Source organism: Rhinolophus hipposideros (assembly GCF_964194185.1).
Source record: "Rhinolophus hipposideros genome assembly, chromosome: 7".
Lineage (NCBI taxonomy): Eukaryota > Metazoa > Chordata > Mammalia > Chiroptera > Rhinolophidae > Rhinolophus > Rhinolophus hipposideros.
Genome location: NC_138053.1, coordinates 73,750,715 through 73,771,261, shown reverse-complemented (window position 1 = coordinate 73,771,261; position 20,547 = coordinate 73,750,715). Strand labels below are relative to the sequence as shown.

The 20,547-nt window shown below is 36.5% G+C and overlaps 1 protein-coding gene and 1 pseudogene across 4 annotated transcripts in view; both read right to left on the bottom strand.

The window, feature by feature from the left end:
* TTC33 (tetratricopeptide repeat domain 33) overlaps positions 1-20,547 on the bottom strand; it is a 41,419-nt gene that overhangs the window by 15,478 nt on the left and 5,394 nt on the right. The window lies entirely within an intron of this gene.
* Positions 13,670-14,309, bottom strand: LOC308499600 (cell division control protein 42 homolog; annotated as a pseudogene). The gene has a single exon. The product of its transcript is annotated as a cell division control protein 42 homolog (transcript).

The window sequence follows — 20,547 nt, the reverse complement described above, 5'->3', positions numbered from 1 at the left end:
ACTTGTCCTGATTATTTAAATTCTTGATAAAAAGAAAAGTAGCATACATGAAAGCACTGCTAGTCTCAAAAGCTTTAATCTAGATATAGTTAATTCTCATTCCTGGTAGTTATGCTTTATCAAGTTGCCGTAAAGACTAACTTAGCAAATACTGAATCACTGCTCCTAGGGGAAATGCAGGGTTAAGCCCCTGCAAGGTTCTGGTCACAACATTTTTATAAATTGATTAATGTGTAACATTGTTTTATGTGTATTTCTGTTTAAATACATCATATTTAATGTATATTGCTGATTCATTAACACTGAACTCAGGGCCAACTGAAACTCAGGCCTGGAGGAAGCTTACCGCACATGGATTTTCTCTGTGTGGCAGGCACATCACAGTCTTCCTGGGCTTAGGAACACTAGAGAGCACTTCTGCGCTACACTTGGCAACCTTGATAGCAAATTCACCCACAAAAAGCACAAAAATGTACAAAACAGCACTAAACAGACCACAAGAAGGATACTTGTTTACAGTAGGAGAGCCGAAACAAGAAGGCAGAACATGGCGTTGTTTGCCAGAGCTGGGAACATACACATCAGGTAACTCAAATTTTTTGTAGCTACACGTCTACTAATGACTCTGAAAGCAACATGAGTATTGATTTGGAAGTTATAAATATATTTTAGTGAGGAGGTGAACTCACAAATACAGAATCCATGAATATGAGAACTGAACGCATTTGAGAAGAAATATTGTAGCATTTTTGTCTGTTAGGTAAAATATAACTACAAATGATTATCATTTTCCATTAATATCATGATAGATTTCTATTTGATTTCTATTATTTGTAACACACAATTTTATATGCTTATGTAGCAATACCAAAACAAATTTAAAAGCTATTCCTATACAGCTACATTTTTAGCAAATCAGTAGCTAATATTAAGATTCATCATTTTATTTCCTCATTAAAAATTATGTTGTCGAGAACATTAAAGTTTTCACCTTGCTTTATATTGTCTCTAATAATATTTATAATAATTGTGCCCCAAAATGTGTAATGATAGAAATAACTTTTCTGGCACAGTACAGATTTTATTATTGGATGTGACTTTCCTTTGTTTAGTAAATAGTATTTTAAATTAAAAGTTTATGGATTAAACACTTGAACATAAGACCTGAAATCATAAAACTCCTAGAAGAAAACACTGGAGGTAAGCTCCTTGATATCAGTCTTAGCGATGATATTTTTTTTTATTTGACACAGAACACAAAGACAACAAAAGAAAAATTAGCAAGTGTAACTACATCAAACTAAAAAGCTTCTGAACAACAAAGGAAACCATCAAGATGTGAAAAGACTACCTACGGAAAGGGAGAAAATATTTACCAGTCACATATCTGATAAGGAGTTAGTATTCAAAATATATAAAGAACTCATACAACTCAACAGCAAAATAACAATTCAACTACAAAATGAGCAGAGGATCTGAATACACATTTTCCAAAAAAAAACATATAGATGGTACATGAAAAGATGTTCAACATCACTAATCACCATGGAAATGTAAATCAAAACCACAATAAGATATCACTTCACACCCTATTAGAACACGGCTATTATAAAAAAGATTAAAAAATAAGCTTTGGTGAGAATGTGGAGAAAAGGGAGCGCTTGTGTACTGTAAGTGGGAATGTAAATTGGTATAGCCACTATGGAAAACAGTATGGAGTTTCCTCAAAAAGTTAAAAATAGAACTACCACATGATCCAGAAATTCCACTTTGGGGTATTTATCTAAAAAAACAAAAACACTAATTTGAAAAGATATATGCTCCCCCACATTCACTGCAGCATTATTTACAAAAGCCAAGATATGGTAACAACTTAAATGTCCATCAATGGGTGAACAGATAAAGAAAATGTGGTATATATATATATATATATATATATATATATATATATATATATATATAATAGAATATTATTCACCATAAAAAAGAATGAAATCTTGCCATTTATGACAACATAGACGGACCTTGAGGGTATTATACTAAGGGAAATGAGTCAGACAGAAAAAAATAAATACTGTACGATCTCACTTATATGTGGAATATAAAAACAAAAACAAAACAAAAAACCAAGCTGAAGGACATAAAGAACAGACTGATGGTTGTCTGAGGTGGGGTGGAGAGGGGGGCGGAAAATGGGTGAAGGGGATCAAAAGGTACAAATTTCCAGTTACAAATGAAAAAGTCATGAAAATGTAATGTACAGCATGGTGATTACAGCTATAACACTGTACTGCATATTTGAAAGTAGCTAGGAGAATGGATCTTGAAAGTTCTCATCCCAAGGAAAAAATGTTTTGTAAGTATGTACAGTGATGAATATTAATTGGACATAAAGTGGTGATTTTTTGCAATATATATGTGTCGCATCATTACATTGTACACCTAAGACTAATACATTGGTATCTCGATTATATCTCAATTAAAAAAAAGTTTAGTTTACATCCTTGATTTTGTGGGAGGCTTCAAATAGACATTATAATAACAACTGAAAACAGTTTTAGATAGATCTAACTTGACTGATAATCATGTGATTTCCAATGTAGGTAAACTGGGTTCCAACTGTTAGACAATGATCAATTTCCTGAATTAAACTGAAAGAAAAAAAAAGAAAACCTCTGTAATATTCTGAGTTTCTCTGTCAAAAATCTGGAGTAGCATTCTGAAAAAAATCAAGGACAAAATAATGTATAGTTACATACAATGAGCATTCATCACAAGGAATTTAATTTCCCACAGCTTAGGCAAAGCTCAGAAAGAAAGAAAAAAGAAGCAAAAAACAATGAAAGAGAAAAAACTATATTTCCTAATTGCATATTTTCTCAAGACAGCCATATTTAGAGAAAGGGAAACTGATCAGGAAGAAGTGCGGAGATGACGCACAGACTAGAGTTCCCATAAACGATATAAATATACTTTAAAAATAAATACTAAACTACTCTGAGTTTCCCTTGCTATCCTTTATTAAAATTATGTGGATGTAGGATTAGGTTAGGTCATAAAACCTACTTTCAATACTAATTTAAACTGTTTACCTACACAAAAGAACAAACATGCCTTTAAAAGGTTATACTTCATTATAGACAAGAACAAACAATTTAGGATAGATCAATTCACTCTGGAAACAGTAGGGAGGAGTTCTGAAATTACATGAAGGTGTACACACACCGAATAAATGTCATTTTCCAAAGCAAATTAAGACAATGATGCCAACTTCTACCCTAGCACAGGACATTTCTTAGTTGTTATAGTATTGAAAGCTACTACCCCTTTCTACTTTTTGCTACACTAGACAGTGAATTTTCTGAAATAAGTAAAAAGTTTTATCTTCTTTACTAATGAGTTCAGGGATCAAAGGGCAGATTTCCTTGCATTCTCTACACCACCCAGAACATGGCGCGGCACATAGACAGTGCAAACATCTACCTCATTCATCCTACCTCCTCCAAGAGAAGTCAGGAAGCATCAGAGAGAAGCATGGAAGACATGAAAAGAGGAGACAGGCATTAGCATGCTGATAATACATTCCAAAAAAATAATAATTCTACCCTAAGACAAAAGTAGCAAACACTTTAATCCTTACTTTGTTTCATTTCACCATTCCATGTACAGAAATTCCAAGAAATTCCACAACTAGAGGATTGGGAATATGAGTAGGAAGAACCAGGAGATTAGAATGGCAGGTATAGCACAGGGACCATAAGAAACTGGGGTGCTTGAGGCTTCAGGAGTCTTTGTGCCTTTTGAGGAAGAGGCTGGAGGTCTTGGGTGTCTAGCCCAAGGGTCAGCATAGTAAAGGTCCATACAGTGACTTGTTTAGGCTTTGTGGGCCATACAGTCTCTGTGACAACCACAAGACTCAATTCTGCTGTAGCACACAACCAGCCATAGACTATACATAAACAAATGTGCATGGCTGTGTCCCAATAAAACTTTATAAGAAGAGGGTGAGGTTTGCCAACTCCTGCTCTACGTGGCTCAACTACTGTTAAAATTCACCACATTTGTCAAATGTCCTTTATGCCTTCGTTCCTATTTTCTGCCTAACTCAAACAGGAGTAGTTATGATCCGATGGAAGACATTTAAGGCAATACAGAGAGGCATTTTGGGTTGTCACTCTGAGATGGAAGTGCTAGCGGCAGGAAATCAGGGCTACTCCTGGGAGGTAAAGGGCACTCCTGCACCACAAAGAATTGTTCTATCCAACATGCCAACCGCACTAGCACTGAGCAACAGGACGGCTTACCCCATGCCCACCCCCACAAAGCTGCTTCGGTACCTAAGTTTACATTCTCCCAAAGTACAAAATAAACTGAGAAGTTCCAGACGACACTGACCATCACTAGATTTGTTTTCTCTCTTCATTAGGCAGGCATGCATACATGCACACAGATTCGAAGAGGGAAAAAAAAAAGTCCTCTCCCTCGATTGCGCTGCTTTTACTTAGAAAACACAACCACAGCTGGAAGCAGAGGCACTGCTACATGAAATGTGCTTTGCTGCCCACAGGGCACACGAAGGTTTAAAGGAACCGTGAGCTGCTTTCCACTGGTTGAAAGAGAAGCAGGGATAGTACACAGTTACTTCACTATTGCCAGCTTGTTGAATTCCCTCTCCTCCCTCATTAGCCTACAAATAAAGGCTAATACCACTTAGTTCCTCCAATTTTGGACCGTAGGAAACTTGGCACCTAATAAAGAAATGGTCTTTCACAATTTCTACAGCATATCTCTTAATTCAACTTCAGTTTGGAACATACTGAACAGACACAGCCCTACTGCAGCTGTTCGGTAGGAAGCATTAAAAGATAAAAACTTGGATCAAGGTCACTATAGTTAATAAGTGACCACAGTCTGATTCAGCCAGTTTAAAGGCAACCTTAACAGGACACAACTGAACCAGCACAAGGAAGGAAGCTGAATGAATAGCTCCAGGGGTACACAGGGCAATATGAGATAATACCCTACAATAAGGTAAGGAACAGCTGGTGATCAAGCCAAATAAGTTAGCACACTCATTTACCAGATAGAGACGTCCAAGTGTTTCACTACTTTGCTCCCAATTAGATTTCTAATTTATTATAGCTTCAAGTTTAATGAGCTCTATATTATCAGCTTATTCATTTAATAAATATTTATTAAGCACCACTTTGGACCAGATAATAGTCTAGGTACTGAGAATGCAGCATTCAACAAGATATAAATTGACCCCACTCTTCTAAATCTTACATTCCAGAACATTTGATTGTGGAAAGAAGGCAGAAAAAGACAGAAAACGTAAGTTAAAATATAAGTGCTACGATAAAAACAAGTGGAGTGATGTGATAGGGAGAGCCCAGATGGCGACTCAGAATGCATGGTCAGGAAAGGTCTCTAGGAAGACATTTGAGCTGGGATCTGAATGTTTAAAAAGTCGTCAGCCAACTAAAGATCTGGAGAAAGTTCATTCATTCCAGAAAAGGGGAAGAAAGAGCCCAAGACAGGACTAAACAGTCCATGTGTTAAGGAAAGGAAAGACAACCAGTACGGCTCCAGTAGGAGGAGAAAGGGAAGTGAGAGGTGACAGAGGTAGGTCAAAGGCACAATCACTTAGGGACTAGTCAGCAGGCCATGGTTATATGAGTACGGATTTAACTGTATGTGTGATGGGGACACCACACGTTTTTATGCAACACAGAGACCTCAACTGATTAACATTCCGAAAAAGTCAGTCAGGCCGAGGGGAGGAGAATGGCCTGTAGGGGTGTAAGAATGAGCACAGGAGACTAGTTAGGAGGCGACAAGAGTAATGTACGTAAGAGATGACAGCAGATTAGGACAGATGACAACATGAAAACAGAGGGCAGGATAAAAGATTTAGAGTATGTTTAAAAAGTAAACTCAACTTGGATTGGATATGAAGAGTTTAAAAAAAAAGGAAAGGAGGGCTGGCCGGGTGGCTCAGGCGGTTAGAGCTCCATGCTCCTAACTCCGAAGGCTGCCACTTCGATTCCCACATGGGCCAATGGGCTCTCAACCACAAGGTTGCCAGTTCAATTCCTCGAGTCCCCCAAGGGATGGTGGGCAGCGCCCCCTGCAATTAAGATTGAACACAGCACCTTGAGCTGAGCTGCCTCCCAGATGGCTCAGTTGGTTGGAGCACGTCCTCTCAACCACAAGGTTGCCAGTTTGACTCCCACAAGGGATGGTGGGCTGCGCCCCCTGCAACTAGAAAACGGCAACTGGACCTGGAGCTGAGCTGCGCCCTCCACACCTAAGACTGAAAGGACAACAACTTGACTTGGGGGGAAAAAAGAGTCCTGGAAGTACACACTGTTCCCCAATAAAGTCCTGTTCCCCTTCCCCAATAAAATCTTTGTAAAAAAAAAAAAAAAGAGAGACATAAGGGTAAGGAGCATGTTTGTGGGGGAAACAGTCAGTTTCGGAAAGACCAATTTTTAAAAAGAAAAAAAAGGAAAGGAATCCAGGATGATGTTTTAACTTGGGTTACCTGAGAAACAGAGCCTGAGGCCTACACTTCCTGGCGAAATCTGCAGGGAGTAAGATCCCAGGGAAGCAAGAGTGAGGGGGAAAAAAGAAGTGAGGCAGGAAGAAAGGAGGATAAATATTATACAAGTTGCATGTTAAGCTGGCAACAGCTTCAAAAACCAGCACAGATGACTATTAATCTTGTGAAGCTTCTACAGAGAGACTGTATGAAATCTGTCTCATGGAAACAGTCCAGTGCAGGGGGAGGTGAGAGAAGGAAAAAGAACTAACCTGCAGGCTCCCTCCCAGGCCCTGTCTCCCACTAAAGTCTCCCCTACAAGTGTGATCCAGTTCCTTCAGAGCACCTACAGGTCCAATCTGGCCAGTGTCAAGGTATAATGAATGGTCCTTCATTGTCAGTTAGCACCACACACAGCGGCTCTTTGGTCTGTGGCGACCACAGCAGCTGCCAGGGCTTTATGGTCATAGGAACCGCATGAGCTGTCTCAAGGGCAGGGAGCTGGAGGTGAGTGGGATGATTAGCTCTGGTTGGCACAGAAACCAGCAGAGTTGACTCCTGGCTTTGGGGTTAAGTAACTGGGTAAACTGTGGAGCCTTTTCCTGACATAGGGAAGAGTGGAAAAGACTAGATGTTTGGGAGAAAAATCAAGAGTTCTGTTCAGTACATTAGCTTTGAGATACTAATTAGACATCCAAGTGGGTATGAAGTAAGCATCGGAGATTTATGAGTCAAATTCAAGTGGGAAGACAGCACTGCAGACATAAATTTGGGTCATCAGTGTAGCGATGGTACTGAAAGCAGGAGACCATGTAAGTTTAAGAAGGAAAAGACTGTAAATGGAAAAGACATGAAGTGCTTCCTAAATACTATGGCCCAACCAATATTTAGAAAATGAGCAAAAGAGCAAGCAAAGGAGATTAAGGAGTGGACATGGAAACAAAGAAAAAGCAGTGCTGTAGATTAGGGAGCAGTATTTTTAGGAGGGGAGTGAGTGGTCAACTATGCCAAACTGTGAGAGGTCCAGGAATGAGAACAGAGACAGGATGACTAGATCTGACAAGATGGAACTCACATAACCTTCACCAGAGTGGTTTCAGTGGATTAGTGGGGACAGAAACCTGACTGGAATAAACTGAGAGGATGATTCATCAAGAAATGAAGTTTGTGGTAAAGAGGAGCAGAGAATTGCAACAGTAGAGCATGTGGAGGCAAGGGAAGCTCATAAATGGAGGCTCTAAGGTTCATCAGTGAGAAGGCGCCAAAAGAGGGAGAAACAGGTGACATCAAAATAAAGATCACTGTCATGAAATATATCCATGCTGGCACTCAACAGAATGTGGGTCACATGGCCAAATCACCCTCAAATTCACTTTGGTAGATACACGTTTCTAGACCAGACACAAATTTTTATGGCAAATTTGAATTAAATTCCTGCTTGACACATACACATTAATTGTCACAGAGAAAACCGGACCACTTAGCTCCATAACCATATATCACCACCTAGTGGCTGAAACCTTAAAAGCCAACATAGCAAAGTTAGGACCCACACTGTGACTATTAAGAAGGCATATCCTAGTTAGTAATAATTCTAGAAAAAGATATCCGAACAAAAGAACTTACAAAAAAACCTTTAGTACTCCATGAAATGTACCAATCACATATAAAATCCGAAAATATAGTATCTAAACTACGTGTATTGTGTGCCTACAAGGTGCCAGGTGCATGCTAAGCTTTTACATGGACTGGTTCTTTAATCCCCCAATAGTGTATTAGCTAAATCTCACTGCTTTACATAGGAGGAAACTGGAAACTGATACTTAAAAAGTTAATAATCTGTCAAAGTTTATACAGATAGAAATGATAAAGCTAGGATCTGAACAGAGGTAAAATGACTTCAAGATCCACACTCAATCTCTAGACTCACTATACCATCTCTGTAAATAACCCCAATTACTTAGAGGTTGGGTAGAAGAGTAACCAGTTTTTGGTTACAAAGAATTATGAGTACTACAAGGTAGAGCTTCAGAATTTAAAAACCATTCTGTTGCAAACCAAATTTTTCTAAGAGTCATTACACTTAGTTACTAAGGAAATAAATAAGACAGTGGGTGACTGATGCTAAAGAATGGCACCCCCCTTGGAGGAAGGATGACATTCACACACTTGGACCGTGTTACATTCACTGTGTTCCGACAATTCTCTATGAGTTAAATAAAACTAAATGAGAAAATACTGAGGATTAAAAAGAAGAAGAAAATCACAAGGAGGCCAAAGAACGTATCCCAGAAAGAAGTGGCTCCCTTCCTTCATCAACCTTCCTCCCAGCCCCCTTCTCTAAGCAATTCCACCAGAGGCATCCCTACTTCTCTAAACCCTCTAAGGATTATTACAAGTTCAAAGCTGTTCTATACTTTGTTGCACTTAATCCTTACCATGATTTTATTTAAAAAAAAAAAAAAAAAAGCAAAAGCCATTCCCAAAAAGGTTACGTGATTGCTTTATGTCCCCTGAAATGCTAAAATCAAGGTGGTGAGATTCAAACTCGATCTGTGAATACACGAAACTGCAAAAATCCCCACCCAGCTTGTAGATTAAGACTGTGCACTTCTGCCACCGCTCCCAGAGCAGAGGATGGATTGAAGAAAGCTGACAGGGTGATACAATGATCAAGACCCCAAAATCTGCAATATCCAGAGTCAGAGTTTTACTGAAATCTAAATGTCCCTTCTAGCAATTAACTTGCAAATAGCAAATACAAAACAAAAATACATCCTGAACATATAGACAGATATGAAACAAATACAGAATTATTATACACTTCATCAGCACTCGTTTGGTTTTTTAAATCAAATCTCCTGAACTATAATTTATATACCAAAACATGTATCTATTTTAAGCCTACTCTTTGAAGGGCTTTGACAAATGTATACACCCATGTAAATACCACAACCATCACAATAAAGAACATTTCTATCAACCCAAAAAGTTCCCCGTGGCCTTTTTCTCAGTCACCCCACCACAATTCCTGGCCCCACACAACCACTGATCTTCTGTCACTATAGCTTAGATTTGTCCTTAAAGGGTTTTGCATAGATGGAATCAGACTATAGGTACTCTTTCTGATTTCTTTCTCTGAACATAATGGTTTTGGATGTATCCGTTATTCCTTGTTATTTCTCAATAGGATACTATTGGATGGATATATCACAATGTATCCATTCACCTACTGATTGAAATTTTGGTTGTTTCCAGTTCATGGCTACTATGAACAAAACTGCTAAGAGCATTGTTAGACCAGACTTTGTGTGGCAATGCTTTCATTCCTCCTGAGTAAATATTTAGGAGCAGAACTTCTGGATTATATGGTAAGGTGTATGTTTAACTTTATAAGAAACAGCAAGACTGTTTTCCAAAGTAGTAAAACTATTTTACATTTTCATGAGCATATGTATGAAAGCTTCCGATGCTCCACATCCTTACTTGACATTGTCAATCTTTTCAATATTAGCATTCTAGTGGTTATGTAGTAGTAATGTTGTGGTTTTAATTTGGAATTTTCTTATGACTAATCGTACTTTGCTTGTTTATTAGCCATTTGTTTGTCTTCTTTTGTAAACCCTCAATTCAAACTTTTTGTCCATTCTTTAATTGGATAGTGTCTTATTGAGTTGTGAGATCCTTTATAAATTCTAGAAATAAGTCCTATGTCAGATATTTATTGTAACTATTTTCTCCCAGTCTGTGGCATGACTTCTCATTTCCTTAATTGCCTTTTAAGGAAACTTCTTGCCTTTTGAACTTCTTGCCTTTTGATAAGCAGAAGTTTTAATTTTTGACCAACTGACCATATGTATGTGAGTTATTTTTGTATCTTATATTATTTTCTTTGGTGTATATATGCTATCCTTATACTAATAACTGTAACTATAAAGTTACAGAATGTTGTAAGTGTTGAAATAAAATAGTATAAGCTCTCTATGTATGTTTTGTTCCATAAAACTATTTTGGCTAGTCTAGATTCTTTGCATTTCCATATATATTTTAGAATAAGTTTGCCAATTACTACAAAAACATACTTGTTAGGATTTTGATTGCATTGAGTGTACAGCTTGATTTGAAGAGAACTAACGTTCTAACAAAACTTATTCTGATCCATAAAAAAAAAAAAAAATATATATATATATATATATATATATATATATATATATATATACACACACACATACATACATATATGTCAACTCATAAGGCCTTCTTAAATTTTTATCCGCAATGTTTTATAATTTTCAGTGTACCTTAACACATACTTTGTTGAATAGTTTTCCTAATAATTTTGTTTGAGGATGGTACTTTTAAAAAATGTTTAGTTTCCCATTATTTCATTTCATCCCCATTATTGGCTTATGAGTCTCTCAATTTTTTTTATTTTTTTAGTGGTTGGTTACTGTTTAGGTTCAAATAATAGTCTATCACTTTACATACGAGTATAATGTAAGAGCCTATCAGCAATATAATTCCATTTGTCTCCAGCTGCTTTTTATAACTACTGTTGTCATACATTTACTTCTATATGTTACAAATCTCCAATACGTTGCTATAGTTTTTCAAAATCAATTGTAAGGGCTTTTGTTTGTTTAGTACATCTGAAAAGAATGCATATACAAAGAATTGAAACATGAGAAAGCATTGGTTCAATAGTAATGAATCTACAAGAATTAAAATTTGGGGAAGGTGGAGATTACCTAAACATTTTTAAAAATTGGAAACTACAACAAAAATAAGCTGATAAAATCGCTATTAACACTTATGAAGAGGCATCTTCATAAGACTCTTCATGACTTTTATTAAACTATCCGCTGTTCCAGGGTTCCTCATGCAAACAGAAATAAGGGGATTCCACTGACTGGTCCCTATGTTGTTAAATGCTCTCCGCACTCCTAGCTTCTTAATGAAGCAGGTCTCCATCCTCATAACTTGAAAGAGGATGTGAATCATTCCACAGACATCTGTCTTCTAGCACCACCCCTCATATATACCAGGTCTTCAGCTGTGTTCTAGAAACACCATATTATAGACTATTAAGCTGCACATCTATGCTAAGTGTGTAAGACAATGACTGACATGGAAAAAAAATGTTTTTTAATTACATACTCAATCCATTTGGTGTATTTCAAAAGGTGCGATACTTTTCTTCATTTATCAGTGAAAGAAGTTAGAAATTAACTTCAAAAACAAATCAGCAAATAAATTTCCTTGAAAGTCTCAGTCACATATACAGAGGGTGCCAAAACAATGTATACACATTTTAAGAAAGGAAAAAACTATTAAAATTATGCTGATGGTAACCACTTTGAACACCTCTTGTAATTGCATAAGTCAAACATGACATATTCACCTTTTGTTATCAGTATATATTGAGTATTACAATTTTAATAGTTTTTTCCTTTCTTAAAACGTGTATACATTTTTCTGGCACCTTCTGTATAATGCATCCTAGAAAAGAGGAAGGGCAAGACAGGCTCCACCCATCTTCATAAGTTTCATCAAATACTGGACCTACTCAAGGGTAGAGAGAAAAGGCATCTTTCAAAAAGGAGTATATTATTTTTTTAATTCATTTTTTATTGAGGCATAATTGACACATCAGTTTCAGTTGTAATCAGATAGATCTAGTTAAAATTTGTCACTATACAGATTTACAAAACAAGTATTTTTTTGCAATGAGTACTTTTAAGATATTCTCTTAGCAACTTTCAAATAGGCAATCCAGTATTATTAATTACAGTCACTATGCTGTACATTACAACCCTGTGACTTATTTATTTTATAACTGGAAGTTTGTACCTTTTGACCACCCATTTTGCCCATCTCCCACCCCGGCCTTTGGCAACTACCAATCAATTCTCATAATACAGTATTTTTGGATCATAGTTGGTCATTTTGGAAAATATTATATTTACTTACTTGGATGATTTTTTAAATTTTTTAAGATTTTTATTAAAAAATATAGCTAACATACAATATTATATTAGTTTCAGGGCTACACCATACTTATTCAAGATTTATATACCTAAAGAAGTGATCCCCCTAAGTCCAGAACCATCTGACACCATAACATGCTATACAATATTGACTGCATTCCCTATGCTGAACATTACATCCCCATGACTTATTTGTTTTATACCTGGACATTTGGACCTCTTATTCCCCTTTACCTTCCCTCCCTTTTTAATTTTTCAATTACAGTTGACTTTCAATATTATTTTATATTAATTTCAGGTATACAGCATAGTGGTTAGATGTTTATATAATTTAAGAAGTCATCCCCAATATATGATGATGGAAGGAGAACTGACTCTGGGTGGTGAACACACAATGTAACATGTAGATGACGTATTATAGAAATGTACATTTGAAACCTATGCAATTTTACTAACCATTGTCATCCCAATAAATTAAAAAAAAAAGAAGTAGTCCCCGTCTAGTCTAATACTCATCTGACACTACACACAGTTATTACCATATTATTGACTATATACCCTACGCTTTACTTTATATCCCCATGACTATTTTCTAACTACCAATTTGTACTTACTCCCTTCCTCTTTTAAAAAGAAGTATATTATTAAATGAGGCATTTATTTTCCTCCTTCCTAAGAGCACCTAGTGGAGAGCATGTTTTCTAAACTAGATCTAGGAAGTGGAATGTGGAATCACTCTATCCTCCTCCCCTTAAGGGCTGTCTAATGCTTACTGAATTTTTTAAATAATGACTGAATAAAAACAAACCCCACACACACTCCCCCCCACCAAAAAAAGAAAAACAGAAAACCTAAATGTCCGAGGTTACTCTCTGGAGTGGAACCTGGTAGCAGCTTCAATAACCTGTGTTAGTCTGTTACTAGTCATCACAAGCATGCCTTACTTTCGAACAAACAAATTTTCAACAAAACAAAAACTAGTACTGACCACTTTTCTGACAATACACAAGTACTCAAAATTAACTAGTATGGAGAGAGGGAAAGGGGTCATACCTCTGGGCCTTGTCCCACACAAGTGCATGTGGGTAGGTGCAGGGCATTTGTCATTATTGCAAAAATGAATTTTAATTTTTAATCTTTAGTTTGACTTAAGCATTGCTTTTAGTATGATACTGACACGAGCTGTGTGGAAAGGGCTCTGGAGAGATGTTCACGGCATCACACACCTGCAGTTCTTTGGTTCTCCAGGGCAGCCAATACTGCTTCGTCAAATACATTCCTTAGGCCTTTGCGTGTGAGTGCGGAACACTCCACATACTAGACACTCCACATACTTTGTTCACCGGCCAGCTTTCCAGCAGTCTCTGGAGTGATAGGCTGTTGGTTCTTGGCAAGTTTCTCAATAGTAGACGGGTCATCTCTGAGATCAATATGGGTCCCAACAAGCAAGAAAGGAATCTATGGACAGTGCTGAGTTATCTCAGGTACTCACTTTTCTTTCACACTTTCAAATGCAGAAGGAGAGACCACTGAAGAACAGACTAGAAATATATCTGTTTGTGGGCAACTCCGAGGTTGTAATCTGTCGTAATCCTCTTACCCGGTAGTACCAAAAAGTCCAAGAGTATATGGCTCTCCACCAATCATAAGTGTGACTGCATAGTTGTCAAAAACAACTGGAACACACACACAGAGGGAAATGTGTTTGTTTTATAGGATATCAGGAGACATGTTTTACCAACAGCACCATCGCCTACAACATGTGTAATTGTCTGCATTGCTGAAACAGTTTTCTACCCACTTTAAATATTGCAGATCTGATGATGACCTCAGCTTCTCACAGAGGGGTTCACAGCATTGCCCAAATCAATTTTCTTGTAAAAGAACATTAAAGCTTTAAAACGCAACATTAGTCTTCAGACCCATATGTTTACAATTTCCAGCACCCTTCGTTCTTCTATTTTGATACAAATTTCCATCAGGTATAATTTTCTCCCACATAAAGAACTTCTTTTAATATTTCCTGAAGTGTAGGCCTACTAGCAATGAGTTATCTCAGCTTTGGTTTGTATGGTAAAGTTACGTTGCCTTATTTTTTAAGTACATTTATGTGGTATATGGACCTCTAAGTTGACAGTTTGATTTTCTCTCAGACCTTTCTAGATGCCACTCCATTATCTCAAGTGGACCTCCACCTCAGCTGCTGTACTCTTAAATCCACAGCCACGTTTTCCGGAAGTTGGAGTTTCCCCATGGCTGTTCCCTGCAGTGACTGAGAGCAGTAGGGATACTAAGACAGTTCCATTCTTACAGGGCATGGGCCTGACAGATGACTCTGACGTAAAGATTACCCAACAGTCCAATAGCCCGTGATAATTCTACCCAATCTTCCTTCTCTGCTTCCCTTGGGATCAAACATTGTACACTGACAGCTCTCCCACAGTACCCAGGTCCCTTACCATTTTCTCACATACAGGTGCTTCCACTAATAAACTCTTTGCATGATGTTTATTTAATTTGGTCTTGGCATCTGCTTCTTGAAGGACTCAATTGACATATTTATCCCATTGGTGTATTTTTTTTTATTTTTAAAAAGTGTATTTTTCACCTCTAGGTGTTCCATTTGTTTTCATCTTTCATTTCACTCCTGGTTAGGTTCATGTTACCTTTTAAATATTTGAACACAGTTATTACCATTTTTACCTCTTTGTCTACTACTTCTATCATCTACGTCATTTCTCAATCTATTTCTATTGACTGATTTTTCTCCTGTTATGGGTCACAATTTTCTCTTCCTTGGCATGTCCAGTAATTTTTTTTATTGGATGCTGGATACTGCCAATGTTATGCTTTTGACTGTGAACATTTTTGGCTCTGTTCAGACATGTAATTAATAACCTGTGTATCAGCTTGAACCCTTCAAAACCGGTTTTTAGCTCTGCTAGGACAGGTCTAGAGTAGCCTAGATAGTGCAGTCATTCCACTAAGGCACAGTAGACTTCATGGGGACTCCAGTTAATGTCTCTGGTGACCACCAAAGATTTTCCACTCTGGGTGGTTGAAGCTTGAACATCTGTCTCGCTGGTCTACATGAATTCTGGGAATGGTCAGCTTACAACTCCCCAGTCTTTTTACCTGGACTTGTGGAATTTTCCCCACAATTGCATGGGCTAATGTTCAACAAATCCTCAAGGGGACCTCATACAGCCTGCTGCAGCTCTTTCTCTACGTAGCTCCCTCTTCTCTGGCACTCTATTCTACAACTTCTAGCTGCCTTAGCTCTCCAAAATCCGACTTTTATCTCCTCAACTCAGAAAGTTGGTCTATCTGGTTTCCCCATCCATGGGCTTATATAGTCTGGAAGCTGCCTTCAGATAGAAAGTAAGGGGATCACAGTGATCACCTCATGTGTGTCCCTTCCCTCAAAGATCAGAGGCCTATGCTATTATCCAATGTTTAAAAACAGTTGTTTCATATCTTGTCCAATTTTCTAGTTGTGTGGGGCTGTCCAAGTCAAGTTCTTGATACTATCTCATGGCTGCAGGTTGAAGTCCACACCTTATTTTTAAATTATTTTTGTATCCATCATTAGATTTCAGCCTCACAAGAACCCCATAAAGCAAACAACATTGCCAGTGAGGAATTATGTCACTAATAAAGGATACAGAAAAACTGACAATATTATAATATATAATAGTAACAATAACAGCTAATATTTATTGAGTACTTATTATTTGGCAGGTACCATATTAAGTACTTTACATATATATAAGTTCATTTCATCATCACAACAGCATAAGAGGTAGGAATTTTTTGCAGAAGAGGAAACCTAAATACAGAAAGGCTGAATAACTTGCCTAATATTACAAAGCTAGTAAATGGCAGAGCTATTTAAGGAACAAGGCCATCTGGCACTAAGGCCCAAGCCCTTAACACACTGTACTGTAAAACCTGCTATTTTCCTGTTGTATACGTAAAAGCCTTTTGCATACAAAACAACTTGGAAGATGAGGGGAAGAAGTATGGGTTATGAGGAAAGAATAAGACCTAGATAAAAACGATTATTCTCAAATGCCATATTTTCATTCAGAACCAGGGTAGGAAAATTCTATTCCCAAAGGTCCTTTGTGGTTGGGATGTAATATAAAATATATTCTCAGAATACTGTGCTCTAATTTGGAGTTTAAAAATATATACTCCCATAGATACAATGCAATAAATGGTAGTTAATCCACAAAAAAACAGCAAAAATAGCAGCTTTATATTCAATAAATATGTATTGAGAGCCTAAAAGGTGCCACAAATTGTTCTAAGAGCTGAAGATACAGTACAAAAGTCAGACAAAACCCCTACTGTCCTGAAGCTTACATTTCTACAGAATACAGACAAATAATACATAAACAGAAAAATTAAATAAGTGTGTAAGGTCATTTCAAAAAGGAAGAAATGCTAAAAGAAAATTTAAAAGGCTGATATGATGGAGAAAGAGGGAGATGGGTGGTACTTCAGACTGGGTAGTCAAGAGTGGCTTGCTCAGAATATGACATGTGACAAGAGATATGAAGAAGAAGAAGAAGACAGACATCAGAAAGCAGAAGATAAAGCTTTTCATACAGGAAGTTATAAGGTGAAGTGGTATAAGAACTGTATTAAAAAAAAAGAACTATATTCAAAAACACAAGGAAGGCTAGGGTGACTAAACTGTGTAAATGAGAATGATTTAAGATGAAGTTGATTTGGAAGACAGGGATTGAGTTTCTTTTTTTTTAAATTTATTTAACTCCACTATTTCTCCTTATATTATTTTCTACTATTCATATTATTTTCAATCAAGTTTAATATTGTCTTAGATATTTTAAACTATTATTTCAATTTGGGGAGGCATAGAGTTGTCAAACTACTCAATTCCACTAGATTTCTTTAATTTGGTTCAGTTATTTCCTAAAGTCGTACATTACTCTAAAACAAATGCTAACAAGCAAAAAAACAAAAAAATCATCTCACAATGTTCTCCATTTAGAATAAAACATCTAACCCAGCTGATTTTAGTGAAATGACTCAGTCTTGACGTGCAGGCAAAAAAACAAGTTATTTTGTTTATCTACAAAGTTGATGTCCGTCAACTATCATAGGAAATTCAGAGGGAATCCCTTAGCAATCATTAAATACCTCTTCCCTTCCACACACTAGTGTGGTCTAGAGAAAAAGGCAAAAACAACAAAGTTAACGATCTTTTAACAAGCATTTACAGGAATTTCTAAAGATATTTTAGTGATGTTCTGAAAGTGATTTCATGAATGTGGAAATTTTTATAGTTGGTTTTTCTTCTAAGACAAAAATTGTCAATCTCACCAAGTTCTACAAGAGAAAAATCTTTTGTGCCTAAAATACCACAAATGAAAATTCACGATCTAACATTAGGCTGTTAAACTGTCAATTATCATTGATGTTATTTATTTTCTACCCTTCAGTCCCAATTTGAGGTGCTGATATATTATAGCTTACGCATCATTTTTTAAAATATATTAAACATTTTAAATATATTAAATGTATGTTATTTTTATAATATGTATATGTATATATATGTATTATATTTGTATAATATGTTAAAAACAGATTATACCCAGAATCAAAATTAAAATAGACGTAAAAACTAAAATGTTGGTTTTTCAACTTTGACTTATTTATGACAAAAATGATTAACAAGAAATCTAGGGCCGGCCCGATGGCTCAGGCAGTTAGAGCTCCATGCTCCTAACTCCGAAGGCTGCCGGTTCAATTCCCACATGGGCCAGTGGGCTCTCAACCACAAGGTTGTCAGTTCAATTCCTCGAGTACAGCAAGGGATGGTAGGCAGCGCCCCCTGCAACTAAGATTGAACACGGCACCTTGAGCTGAGCTGCCGCTGAGCTCCCAGATGGCTCAGTTGGTTGGATTGTGTCCTCTCAACCACAAGGTTGCTGGTTCGACTCCCACAAGGGATGGTGGGCTGCGCCCCCCTGCAACTAGTAATGGCAACTAGACCTAAAGCTGAGCTGCGCCCTTCACAAATAAGACTGAAAGGACAACAACGTGAAGCTGAATGGCACCCTCCACAACTAAGATTGAAATGACAACAACTGGACTTGGAAAAAAAAAAAGTCCTCAATGTACACACTGTTCCCCAATAAAGTCCTGTTCCCCTTCCCCAATAAAATCTAAAAAAAAAAAAAAAAAATTAAAATACAAGAAATCTTCTAACCACCTTTACCAATTAAGAAAAAAAAAAGATGTACTTTTTCAGCACTATTTCTTTTAATTTCTCAGACTCTTCAATATCACCTGGAAGATACCAGTCAAAAGTACACAGGCCTAATTTTTGATCTCTGGATGATATGAAAAGTATTCTGTCCTAACCAATAACCTATTTACATACTATTCCTGCTGACCATACAAATGTCTTCTAAAAATCGTATATTTAGTGCAAATAAATCAACAGTCCTCATGTTGTCAAGTACAATTTTCTTAATATATTTCCTTCACCAAAGATAAATGTTTCTAAGATTTTTATAAAAGTTTTTCAGTAAACATTATATATTGCAAACAGACTGACATATGCATGTCTTTCCAATGGCTGCACTAATTACAACCTGATGTCATTTACCTCCCAATATGATGCAACATAAAGCACAAGCATTACTTCATAAAGTACTCTTGCCCAAAATGTTCAATAAGAATTTAAATCAGATCTCAACACTTAACTGTCAGTTTACAAGAAATACATGAGATAGAAGAAAAATTAAAGAAACAATCAAATAGAAAATTAGTCTGAATGCTTCAAAAAGTCAATGTCATGGGGGATAAAAGTAGTGGGTCCAAGTAGACACTAAAGAGAAATAATCAAATGCAATGTGTGGACTTTGGATCTTTGTTGTTTGGTCTGTTTGCTTGATTGCTTTAAAAAAAAACTATACAAAAAGTGAAAATTGGAGAAAAGTAAATGTGGACTTGACACTAGATTACAAAATTGTTCATTTTCATAGATTTGATAGTTATTGTGTTTGGTAAGAAAATACCCTTATTCTTAGGAGAAGCATGCTAAATTCGGGGACAAGTGTCGTAATATCTGCAACTTACTTTCAAATAGATCAGCAAAAAAATTATAAATATACTATTATGTGTGTATGTGTCTGTAGAAAGAGATAAATAAAGAATTTTTGTCCCATTTACAATTGCTTCAAAAACAATAAAATATCTAGGAATAAATTTAATCAAAGAAGTAAAAGACCTGTACTCAGAAAATTATAAGACACTGAAGAGAGAAATCAAAGAAGATACAAATAAATGGAAACACATACCATATTCATGAACAGGAAGAATAAACATAGTTAAAACGTGAATACTACCTAAGGCAATATGTAGATTCAAAGTAATTCCTATCAAACTACCAATGATATTTTCCTCAGAAATAGAACATATAATCCTAAAATTTACATGGAACCATAAAAGACCCTGAATAGCCACAGCAAATCTTGAGAAGTAATAACAAAGTGGGAGATATCACGCTACTGGACATCAAATCATACTACAAGGCTATAGTAATCAACAGCATGGTAGTGGCATAAAAACAGACACATAGATCAATGGAACAGAATAGAGCCCAGAAATAAATCCATTCATATACGGTCATTTAATCTATGACAATAGAAGCAAGCATTGGGGTAAAGACAGTCTATTTAATAAATGGTGCTGGGAAAACTGGACTGACACATGGAAAAAAATGAAACTGGACCATCTCCTTATGCCATATACAAGAACAAATTCAAAATGGATTAAAGACTTAAATGTAAGACCCGAAACCATAAAACTCCTAGAAGAAAATATAAGGAGTAAATTTGCAGACATTACCCTGAGTTAATATTTTTACTGATATATCCCCTCGGGCAAGCAAAGTAAAAGAAAAAATAAACATATGGGATTACATCAAACAGTTTTTTCACAGCAAAGGAAACCATTAATAAAACAAAAAGGCAGCCT